The sequence below is a fragment of the Rhea pennata genome, chromosome 4 (assembly GCF_028389875.1).
Source record: "Rhea pennata isolate bPtePen1 chromosome 4, bPtePen1.pri, whole genome shotgun sequence".
In the NCBI taxonomy this organism is placed as follows: Eukaryota; Metazoa; Chordata; class Aves; order Rheiformes; family Rheidae; genus Rhea; species Rhea pennata.
The window spans coordinates 988-11,544 of record NC_084666.1 but is presented as its reverse complement, the minus strand read 5'-3'; the positions used below and the strand labels follow the sequence as shown (position 1 = coordinate 11,544).

Here is a 10,557-nt window from a genome sequence, read left to right as displayed (position 1 = left end):
CCCCGTCTCCCCCAAAGGAAAACCCGTTCCTCCCGACTAGGCAGGATCGCCGTTAAGAGCGAGCGGAATAATAGGTCACCAACGTGTAACGGGAGGCCTGTGCAGCTCCCAAACAAGTCTGCTCCGTACGTGTACTTCTGGGTGCGTGACTTTGTATGTCTACAAAACGTCCTCTTTTAAAAGCTGCAGGGCAGCAAATCGTTATCTTCGGGGAACGATGGTGAAGCGGCCAGAGTTACGGGAGAGGGAGAGAGAGAAAGAGAGAAAAGGAAAGAGGGGGAGAGAGGAAAACAGAGAGAGAGGGAGAGAGAGAGAAAGCGTGCGCCCTGTAAAACGAAGAGGTCGTTTTCGGAGGGCTCGGTTAGCGCAACCCGCAGCTAGTTACCTGGCAATGGCATCTGGGGGAGGAGGAAGCCCGTAGGTGGAGGAGACGTTAGAGCCTCGTTTAAAGCCTCGTGGAATGAATTAGCATCTCCTGCCCGCAAATTCCTAGGACGAGGCGAGCCTTTTCCAGTAATGCTTTCCGCATCTGGTGACTCTGTGGGAGCAGCACCGTCAGAAAAGAGCGGTAAGGGAAAGCGGGTGCCAACGGCACCGTCCTCGCGTCCCCTTTGGGGCCGGAACGCAAATTCTCTGGCTGTGAGAAAGACCGTTTAGCAGCGCCCTGGGCTGTAACTGTCTGCGATACTTCTCCCTTTGACAGCACAGAGGCGGTCCGACGCGCTCAGGTCCCTCTAAAGTGGTAACGCCAGGCCTAGGACTAGACAGCAGGGGATCATCTGTCCGAGCGGCACGATGAGCACTAACCTTACCGAGCAGGGGGTTACTGTGCGGGTGTTACAGGAAGGGGATGTTGCGCGTGTCTGCGTTGACCGAGGGGCAGAGCACGTTGCGCCCAAAAATGCGGACAGAGAAGGTTTCTGACAGATTAATCTCTAGCGGCTACTTAGTCTAACTTCCCTTTCGCAGCAAACCCGAGTGTCGTCGTAGCCCCCAGAGCAGGGCTGGGGGAAGCGGTACCTGCGGGTTGCGCGTTCTCGTTTACCTTGCGCGCGTGCGCGCGCGCGTGTTTGCGTTAGAGCTGCTTTTGTGCTTAGAAGCACCTTTGGATTCTTACGATTTTCCGCAGAGCTTTGCTTTGCTCCGTACTTTCGTAGGGTGATGGATTTTACGGTGCCTGCGTCGACAGGTGCTGGCCGGCTAAGTTGTAATGTCCCGAGGGAGACCCTTAGGCGAGGCCGAGGCGCTCGGGGAGGGAGCCTGCCGGAAGAACGTCGCCCGGGAGGGGTCGGCGGCCTCGAGCTGTAGGCGCTGACGCGCGTGGCTCCTTCTGTCGGACGCAGAGAGGTTGCGGAAACTTTAGCTCGGCTTTACGCCGTACGGCGGTAGTATTTTTGTGTTTCTAAATTGCGTTAATCCTCGGCATTCTGAACAGCAGGGAACGACGACGGGCCGTCGTGAAGAACTGCAGGCTGCCGCCCTCCGACCTCGGCAGGTGACGCGCCGAGAGCAGCCGATTCGGGAGAATCCGAATGCCGGTCTTGGCGAGTTCTCTGCCTGTTGCCGACGAGGAGCCTTTGACAGTAGGAAGGTTGGCAGCGTCCGTACCCGAACCGTGGAGTAGTAAGCTGCAGTTCACGGAGCAGCAGAGGAGGCGGGGGGCAGGGGCCGGCGGGGGGGGGGGAGGGGATAGGGGGATAGTGACCGGTTGAAGGGGTTGATTGCACGGACTCCTGATAGGTTCTGATCAGAAGACGTTTATCCATGTCAGAAGGCAAAATATATCTATCGATACAGTAAGCACGAGTTGTGCACGCGACACACACAGCGCGGTGATTGGGTATACAGCGACAAGCACGCGCTCCAGCTGCTAAAGCGATTGGTTATGTCCCTTGATAGAGTTTTCTCACAAGCAGACACCACGGTTATCTGCTTGGCTCACATTCTGCGTTCTTGTTCTGTTTCTCACAGCACACCTGCTTCTAGTCTCAGTTGAAGGACGGGTCGCCTAGCTCAGCGTCTAACAAACCCCACAACCGGTGGCCCGGTCGCTATGGCGCTGCTGTTGCTAGCAGAGCCACCAGGTCTGTGTGAAGCCTTAGGTGCCTGCGTGGAGCAGTGTTTTGGTCACTCACCTGGAAGAAGCAGCGAGGCCTAAAACAAGACTTTGTTGCGGCTACATGGGTAAGCTGCGACCCCACGTGTCTTTGCCTTGCTTTGCTGCCTCATGTCGTAAGAGCGACTTGGGAATAAAAACCGCTTACGGGGGTGCTTAAGGGAGGATCTGCGTTCTGCCCGGCTTAGGGAGCTATAGCGAAAGCTTGGGGAGGAAGGGGAGGGGAGGGGAGGGGAGGGAGGAGCACTGAACTGAGAATCTCCCAGTGACCTCGGCGGCTTGATTTGTTTGCAGGACAGTGGTCTGAGGGTGGGGGCGGTCTGGGAGAGTTTCAAACAGGACAGGAAAGAGCAAGGAGGGTTTGAGAGCGTGGACGAACCAGGTGCCCAGGGTACTGAAGTTGTTAAGGGCTGAGAGCATTTGGGGTTAAGCATCTGAAAGGGGCTAGCGCACGGGGAATAGTCAAGTGCCGTGACGGAACACAAGGCTCCTCTCCAGCCTGGGCCTGTGCGTGCGCCCCGGCTCTTGCGGACGCCCCGGAGCTGTAGGCAAACAGGCGAGCAGCCCGGCAGGCGAGCGGGCTCGGAGCGTGGCGAGGGCTGTCCGTGCTATGCGGATCCGTCCGCTTCCGTTCCCCGTCTCCTCGTCCAGCCCGCCCTCCTTTGGGTTTGTAACCTTCCCCTGCACCCAGCGTTCGGCTCTGCGCGCAGACCTCAGGGCTGGGCTTCGTGCGGCCCAGGCCCGTGCCACCGAGACCGGCGATGGGACGGGCGAGCCGAGCGCTGTGCAACGAGCGTCCTGCAGGGCTCTAGCCTGGCGCAGGGCAGAAGCGCGCAGACAGGCGAGCTCAGGCGTCGTCCTCTCCGTTCTCAGAGCTGAGTGCTCTCCCTGAAGGTGAAAGCGGAAGGGGTAGGTCGTCGGCTACTCGGACACCTGCCGCGTCAAGGGCGGCAGCGGGAGCTGACCCTTCCCCGACGGACGGACGCCGGTGAGGACTCTGGGTGTCACAAGGTAAGGGAAAGCGTGCCGGCGTCCAGCTCGGTGGCTGGCTCGCTCCCAGGTGGTGTTTCTGCACGGCAAAACAATAAACGGTTGCTTTAATTCTTTGCGCTCGTGCCTGTGGTTCTGGCTGTGCCTTTGCCATGAGGACGATGCCCGGGGGGAGAGGGTTACGCGTTGCGCCTGGGGCCCGCAGCCGGCGGCCGAGCCCCTTGCGCTTCGGAGCGCCTGCGGTTCCCGGGGAGCTCGGTGCCGTTGACGGGGCCGTGGGGAATCGCCCTTGCGTGGCCTGGACCCTCGGGACTCTGGGCGGGGGGCGATCCCCATCGTGGTGGGGGCAGCCAGGGCCACTGCGTGCCTGGAGCTGGGAGCGCCCGTGGGAACGGGGAGAGCCTGCGGGCGCCGTGCCGTCAGCCGCGCTGAGCCCTGTGAGGTGCCTGATGGTGTGCCCCCGAGGCCCTTTGTTTGTGTTTTGGTTTGCCCCAGAGCCCCGCGTTTGCCCTCTGGTACCCTCAGGAGCCTTCAGTTCACGGTTTGGGCTGCCCCCAAGGCCCCCGTGTGCCTCGGGGCCCTGCGTTTGCTTTGCAGCCCGCGCCAGAGTTCTCCGTTTAGCTTTGTCGTCTGCCGCAGAGTTTGGCGAGTGCCCCCCAGGGCCCTCCTCCTGCCTTTCGGTGCCCCCAGAATCGTTCCGTTTGCTCTGTCGTCGCCTTTTCTCTACCTTTGTGGCCCCCACAGGTCCCGCTCGGTTCCCTTGTGCCCCGAGCGCTCCCTTTTGCTCCCCGTGCGCTCCGGGGCTCTGCCTTGAGCTTTCAGGGAGCCGCTCCCGGGAGCGGGGGTGCCTCTGGTGCCCTGGGAGCCCCCGCCGGGGCTGAGGGCCGTTGCTGCCGCCCCCTTGCCGACAGGCTGCGGCTGCGGGAGCCGGGGCTGGGAGGCGGCCCGGGGGGGGCCGGGGGGGGGGGGGGGGCCGCTGCTGGCGATGGCGGGGGTGGGCCCTGGCCAGGAGCGGAGCAGCGTTTGGGGCGAGCTGGCGCCGGGGCCGGTCCGGGAGCTGGGAACCGGGGTGCGGAGCAGCGCCCGCTGGAAGCGGCAGGGCGGCTGCAGCGCGGAGGAGGTGAGGGGTGTCAGGGGGGTCGGTCTGCGCCGCGGGTCCGGCGCGTGGCCCCGCGGATGGGAACGTGCGGGGCGGGGGGGGGGGGCACAAGCGGTGCGCGCTGCCGGGGGGGGGGGGGGGGTGGAAGAGCGGCGCACCGAGGCTGCGGGAGGGCAGGGGGTGCGCCGGGGCTGCGGAGGGCGGGGAGAAAGGGGGTGCGCGCGGGGGTGGGGGGGGCGCAAGAGGGGGGCGTCTTGGGCCAGCTGGGGATCGCGTGTGGGAGCGGGAGGAGGGAGCTGAGGGGAAGCCCTAGGCAGGATTGCGGGGAAGGGGCGGAGGCGGTGTCGGAACTGCCGCGGGTCCGGTCGCGGGAGCGCCGGAGGGTATTGGGGGACGGCGCGGGACGGGCCGGCCGTAGGGCCAAAGTTATTGGAGCGTTGCGCGGCAGCCGCGCGGCACGCCGGGAACGGTAGTCTTCCGACACTGGGCTTCCGGTGCGCCATCTTCGTGCCGCGAGGCACGCCGGGAGCGGTAGTCTTCCGACACTGGGCTTCCGGTCCGCCATCTTCGTGCCGCGCGGCATGCCGGCAGCGGTAGTTCTTTCGCCGCTGCGCTGCCGCGCGGCCATATTGCTCAGGCGCTCGTTACTGCGGGGCAGCGCATGCGCACTGCGTTCCGCCGTACTCACTGCTGCCCTCGCCCGTCGATAAAGCGGTATTGCAACAGATATGGCAGGCGCCCGCGCACTGCGTTCCGCCGCGCTCACCGCTGCCCTCGAGGGTCGAAAAAAAAACAGGCGCGCACCTGAGGCGGGAAAGCGCCTACGCCCTGCCCGCTGCAGTGCTCGTTACCGTCACCTCGTTTCGAGAGTGCTCGACTGCACCCGAGACGGGGCCGCGCATGCGCACCGCCTCCCGCCCCGCTCTCTGCTGCCCTCGCCTGTCCGCGCTGCGGTACTGCACCCGTAGACGGGCCGCGCATGCGCACCGCCTCCCGCCCCGCTCACTGCTGCCCTCAGATGTCCGCATTGCGGTACTGCACCCGTAGACGGGGCCGCGCATGCGCAGTCCCTTCGGCCCGCTCACTGCTGCCCTCGCCTGTCCGCATTGCGGTACTGCACCCGTAGACGGGGCCGCGCATGCGCACTCCCTACCCCGCTCTCTGCTGCCCTCGCCTGTCCGCATTGCGGTACTGCACCTGAAACGGTGCCGCGCATGCGCACCGCCTCCCGCCCCGCTCTCTGCTGCCCTCGCCTGTCCGCATTGCGGTACTGCACCCGAAACGGGGCCGCGCATGCGCACTCCCTTCGGCCCGCTCACTACTGCCCTCAAATGTCCGCATTGCGGTACTGCACCCGAAACGGGGCCGCGCATGCGCACTGCCTCCCGCCCCGCTCACTACTGCCCTCAAATGTCCGCATTGCGGTACTGCACCCGTAGACGGGGCCGCGCATGCGCACCGCATCCCCCGCTCACTGCTGCCCTCGCCTGTCCGCATTGCGGTACTGCACCTGAAACGGGGCCGCGCATGCGCACTGCCTCCCGCCCCGCTCACTACTGCCCTCAAATGTCCGCATTGCGGTACTGCACCCGAGACGGGGCCGCGCATGCGCACCGCATCCCGCCCCGCTCTCTGCTGCCCTCGCCTGTCCGCATTGCGGTACTGCACCCGTAGACGGGGCCGCGCATGCGCACTCCCTTCGGCCCGCTCACTACTGCCCTCAGATGTCCGCATTGCGGTACTGCACCCGTAGACGGGGCCGCGCATGCGCACTCCCTCCCGCCCCGCTCACTGCTGTTCTCGCGGGTCCAGAAGCCAGTACTGCCGCCCCCCCGGCCTCCCCTGCGTGCGGAGAATACCGCCGGCAGCAGACGCGCGCACTGCCGCGCCTCTCCGCTCTTTCGGCCGCAGGTAAGCGCACGGGCCCGGCTCCTCGCCCCTTCCCGGTGCTCATGGACCGGTAGCGCAGGGCGCTTCTCCTTATCGCTGCTCCCTGGGGTCGCGGGGACGGTCAGTGCCGCCCCGGAGCTGCTCCGCGCTACTCTCGCACCGGAGCGGCCCCGGAGCCTGCTCGCTGATGCCCGTCGGTTTCTCGGGCACGGGCAGAGCAGCCTCGGGGCGCTCGCCGCTCGGGGCGAGCCCCGCGGGGCCGCGGCGCCCTGCGGCTCGCACGCGGGAGCCGCGAGAGCGCCGCCCCGGCTCTCGCCTCCTCCCCGCTCCCGCCGCCCCTCCCGCCGCGGCCGCGGCCGCAGCCGGCGCATGCGCGGTGCTCGACCGCCGGGCCGCTGCTGCGGCTGCGCCCGGTTGGCGGGCGGCGCATGCGCGGCGCCGGGGAGCAGCATGGCGGCGAGCAGGGACGGAGCTTTCGCGCGGCGGCGGCGGGCTGAGGCTGCCTGAGGTGGAGGAGCGGGGGGTGCCCGTGAGGCGAGCGCGCCCCTTCGGGTGGCCGCGGGTGTCGGGCTGCCGCCTGCTCGCTGAGGCCGTGGCTGCGCGGAGGCGGCGGTGCGGGGCTCGGGGCGGCGGGGGCTGGGGCCCGGCTCGGCCCCGCCGGGAGCGCCGGGCGGGGTCTGCGCGGCGCCGCGTGTGCCGCAGCGCGGGTCCGACCCCCCCTCGCCACGTGTCGCCTTTAGGGCCCCGGCTCCTGCCCAGCTGCTCGGGGCGCAGCCCGGAGGAGCGGGGCCGCAGGCGGGCCCCGGAGCGCTGCTGAGTCCCGGGAGGCTTGAACCCTCTGCGCCAAAGCGGCCGAGGGAGAACTCGGGTCGGGCGCGGTGAGCGCAGCCCCAAGTCATTCGCTTGAGAAGCGTGGCCGGGCAAGCGGGCGGATGGGTAGAAGAAAGAGGCTCCCAGAGCCTCCTGAGGCCCCCGCCCCCAGCCAGGCACAGCCTGAGAAACGTTGACGGGTGACGGCACAGCTGCCAAACCGATTTTTTCCCTCTCTTCGCCTGAGCCGCCTCTCGGAACTCTCTGTAGGCGCAAGATGCGGCTGGTCTGGGATAACTGCGCTGTGCGCAATGCTTCAGGGGAGCGTTAACATGAAACTGCAGGCTAAGGAGTCGCCTAGTAAAATAAAAGGCTCGGGAAAAGCCTAAGAGAGCACTGATGGGCCCTGGGAAGCCCCAGGGATGCTACAGAAAAGAGCCTGGCTTTTTTCAGGCACCTCCTCAGAGCAGAGAAATGGCTTACCCCGGCCTGCGGGAGAATGGGTGCTATTAATAACAGCCTTTCCTTACCACGGGCATTGCGAAAGCAGAAGGGACTAGAGAGGATGCGTAGCAGGTTATGGACTCTCTGCAAAGTTTAAGCGAACAACAGTCCCCTCTTAAAGTAGAACCGGTTTTGTCCTAAGTAATAGATGAACGTGGCTGTGAGTAACGTGAAGAGAAGCGGTTGCGTCTGTCACCCTCGGGGCCTCGGGGAAGTAGTGTCTAAAACCCGGTACCCTCGTGGCCTCATCAGCCTTCTCGGTCTGTCTGGCAGGGTAGTCCCCGGAAGGGGGCATCTCCAAGAGAAGCGGCTAGACCCAGCGACCCAGCCGTTCGCTTTGGTCGCCACCTGTGAGGCGAGCATCCGAGCGCAACGGGAGTCCGGGAGCTGTATCGAGAAGGTAATAGGTCTGAAAGAGAGACCGGCACATCGAGTGCTGTCGCTCTTCCGTGTAGTTAAGGGCCGAGAGAATTCTCGGTTAAGAGCGTGCGTGCAAGGCTTTGAGAAAGGATGCGGAGCAGTAACGATAATACCGAAGCGGAATAAAAACAAGGTTTCACGGAAGGCGGCGTAGGTAAGTGTCAGGTGATGCGCCTGCCTGTCTAATAACCTAGCCCTGTTGGCTGTATGCAGCGTTTCCAAACAGTTTACCCTGTACTGTGTGATACAAAGTGCTGTATTAAGCCCTTTCCTTTCGGGGGGGGGTGGGGGAGGGAGGGAGAAAAAAAAAACAGGGACACAGTAAAGAGAAAAAGAACGCGCGTAAATCTAAGCCTTTCGTTGCCAGCAAAATGCCAGTTTCTCTCTTTGTTACAGAGCTGGAACCAACGACAGCAAATGCTGACGGAGAGGGAAGCCGGACGAACGGCGTGTAGGGGATTAATACCCAAGGGACGGGGTTGAAACGAGGAGGCAGAAACGCAGCGGACCCTCGGTATCCCCAGCAGCTGCCAGGGTAGCGGCAGGTGTTCCGCCACGGGCGAGTCAAGGTAACTCTCGACAGTGACTGTTAGTTATTTTGGCCTCCCGGAGGCAGCGCCGAGGCCCAAGCAAGCCGTTCCTACCCCGTGGGTATCGCTAGCGGCATCTGCCTTAGTTTTGCTTTGGTCGTTTCTATTTTGTTTTGTTATCGCACGCGCGTGGATAGAAGGGGAAAGGCGTGACGCTTTTGAGGTTAATTGGCGCGGCCGAAGTAGAAGAGACCAGGAAAACGTAAGCAAGCTGAAGTAATAAAATCAACCGGGACCGGCTGAGAGCTGTCCCCGTCTCCCCCAAAGGAAAACCCGTTCCTCCCGACTAGGCAGGATCGCCGTTAAGAGCGAGCGGAATAATAGGTCACCAACGTGTAACGGGAGGCCTGTGCAGCTCCCAAACAAGTCTGCTCCGTACGTGTACTTCTGGGTGCGTGACTTTGTATGTCTACAAAACGTCCTCTTTTAAAAGCTGCAGGGCAGCAAATCGTTATCTTCGGGGAACGATGGTGAAGCGGCCAGAGTTACGGGAGAGGGAGAGAGAGAAAGAGAGAAAAGGAAAGAGGGGGAGAGAGGAAAACAGAGAGAGAGGGAGAGAGAGAGAAAGCGTGCGCCCTGTAAAACGAAGAGGTCGTTTTCGGAGGGCTCGGTTAGCGCAACCCGCAGCTAGTTACCTGGCAATGGCATCTGGGGGAGGAGGAAGCCCGTAGGTGGAGGAGACGTTAGAGCCTCGTTTAAAGCCTCGTGGAATGAATTAGCATCTCCTGCCCGCAAATTCCTAGGACGAGGCGAGCCTTTTCCAGTAATGCTTTCCGCATCTGGTGACTCTGTGGGAGCAGCACCGTCAGAAAAGAGCGGTAAGGGAAAGCGGGTGCCAACGGCACCGTCCTCGCGTCCCCTTTGGGGCCGGAACGCAAATTCTCTGGCTGTGAGAAAGACCGTTTAGCAGCGCCCTGGGCTGTAACTGTCTGCGATACTTCTCCCTTTGACAGCACAGAGGCGGTCCGACGCGCTCAGGTCCCTCTAAAGTGGTAACGCCAGGCCTAGGACTAGACAGCAGGGGATCATCTGTCCGAGCGGCACGATGAGCACTAACCTTACCGAGCAGGGGGTTACTGTGCGGGTGTTACAGGAAGGGGATGTTGCGCGTGTCTGCGTTGACCGAGGGGCAGAGCACGTTGCGCCCAAAAATGCGGACAGAGAAGGTTTCTGACAGATTAATCTCTAGCGGCTACTTAGTCTAACTTCCCTTTCGCAGCAAACCCGAGTGTCGTCGTAGCCCCCAGAGCAGGGCTGGGGGAAGCGGTACCTGCGGGTTGCGCGTTCTCGTTTACCTTGCGCGCGTGCGCGCGCGCGTGTTTGCGTTAGAGCTGCTTTTGTGCTTAGAAGCACCTTTGGATTCTTACGATTTTCCGCAGAGCTTTGCTTTGCTCCGTACTTTCGTAGGGTGATGGATTTTACGGTGCCTGCGTCGACAGGTGCTGGCCGGCTAAGTTGTAATGTCCCGAGGGAGACCCTTAGGCGAGGCCGAGGCGCTCGGGGAGGGAGCCTGCCGGAAGAACGTCGCCCGGGAGGGGTCGGCGGCCTCGAGCTGTAGGCGCTGACGCGCGTGGCTCCTTCTGTCGGACGCAGAGAGGTTGCGGAAACTTTAGCTCGGCTTTACGCCGTACGGCGGTAGTATTTTTGTGTTTCTAAATTGCGTTAATCCTCGGCATTCTGAACAGCAGGGAACGACGACGGGCCGTCGTGAAGAACTGCAGGCTGCCGCCCTCCGACCTCGGCAGGTGACGCGCCGAGAGCAGCCGATTCGGGAGAATCCGAATGCCGGTCTTGGCGAGTTCTCTGCCTGTTGCCGACGAGGAGCCTTTGACAGTAGGAAGGTTGGCAGCGTCCGTACCCGAACCGTGGAGTAGTAAGCTGCAGTTCACGGAGCAGCAGAGGAGGCGGGGGGCAGGGGCCGGCGGGGGGGGGGGAGGGGATAGGGGGATAGTGACCGGTTGAAGGGGTTGATTGCACGGACTCCTGATAGGTTCTGATCAGAAGACGTTTATCCATGTCAGAAGGCAAAATATATCTATCGATACAGTAAGCACGAGTTGTGCACGCGACACACACAGCGCGGTGATTGGGTATACAGCGACAAGCACGCGCTCCAGCTGCTAAAGCGATTGGTTATG

At 63.2% G+C, this 10,557-nt stretch overlaps 1 long non-coding RNA gene across 3 annotated transcripts; it reads left to right on the top strand.

Annotated features, from left to right (window-relative positions):
• Positions 1-204: 204 nt before the first annotated feature.
• On the top strand, positions 205-8,392 carry LOC134139991 (uncharacterized). 3 transcript variants are annotated; one of them, XR_009958304.1, is made up of 5 exons: positions 205-1,591; positions 1,972-2,184; positions 2,990-3,127; positions 7,683-7,809; positions 8,226-8,392. It is a non-coding gene; the product is annotated as an uncharacterized LOC134139991 (long non-coding RNA). The 3 variants fall into 3 exon arrangements; XR_009958306.1 differs by lacking the exons at positions 2,990-3,127; positions 7,683-7,809; positions 8,226-8,392 and adding an exon at positions 2,808-2,963 and having other exon boundaries at positions 209-1,591; XR_009958305.1 differs by lacking the exons at positions 7,683-7,809; positions 8,226-8,392 and having other exon boundaries at positions 210-1,591; positions 2,990-3,217.
• Positions 8,393-10,557: the final 2,165 nt, after the last annotated feature.